Here is a 272-nt window from a genome sequence, read left to right on the forward strand (position 1 = left end):
CACTTCTCAAGTTCGGGGTCCACCTGCTCGGCTCCAAGCCGTTTGTGATCTATACAGATCATGCGCCACTACGTACTGCGTCTCAGTCGCCCCACCTCTCACAGAGGACGGCTAGATGGTTATCCGTCTTTGCGGAATATAACTTCGAGGTGAAGTATAACCCGGGAAGCAGAGTGCTTTGCTGATGCGTTGTCACGCAGAGCAGACAATAAGTTTGCTCATGTTACAACTGTAACGTCGTCTGTGACGGATTTGATCCGCACCGCGTATGC

Source organism: Plasmopara halstedii (genome assembly GCF_900000015.1).
Source record: "Plasmopara halstedii genome assembly, contig: Scaffold_287, whole genome shotgun sequence".
Lineage (NCBI taxonomy): Eukaryota > Oomycota > Peronosporomycetes > Peronosporales > Peronosporaceae > Plasmopara > Plasmopara halstedii.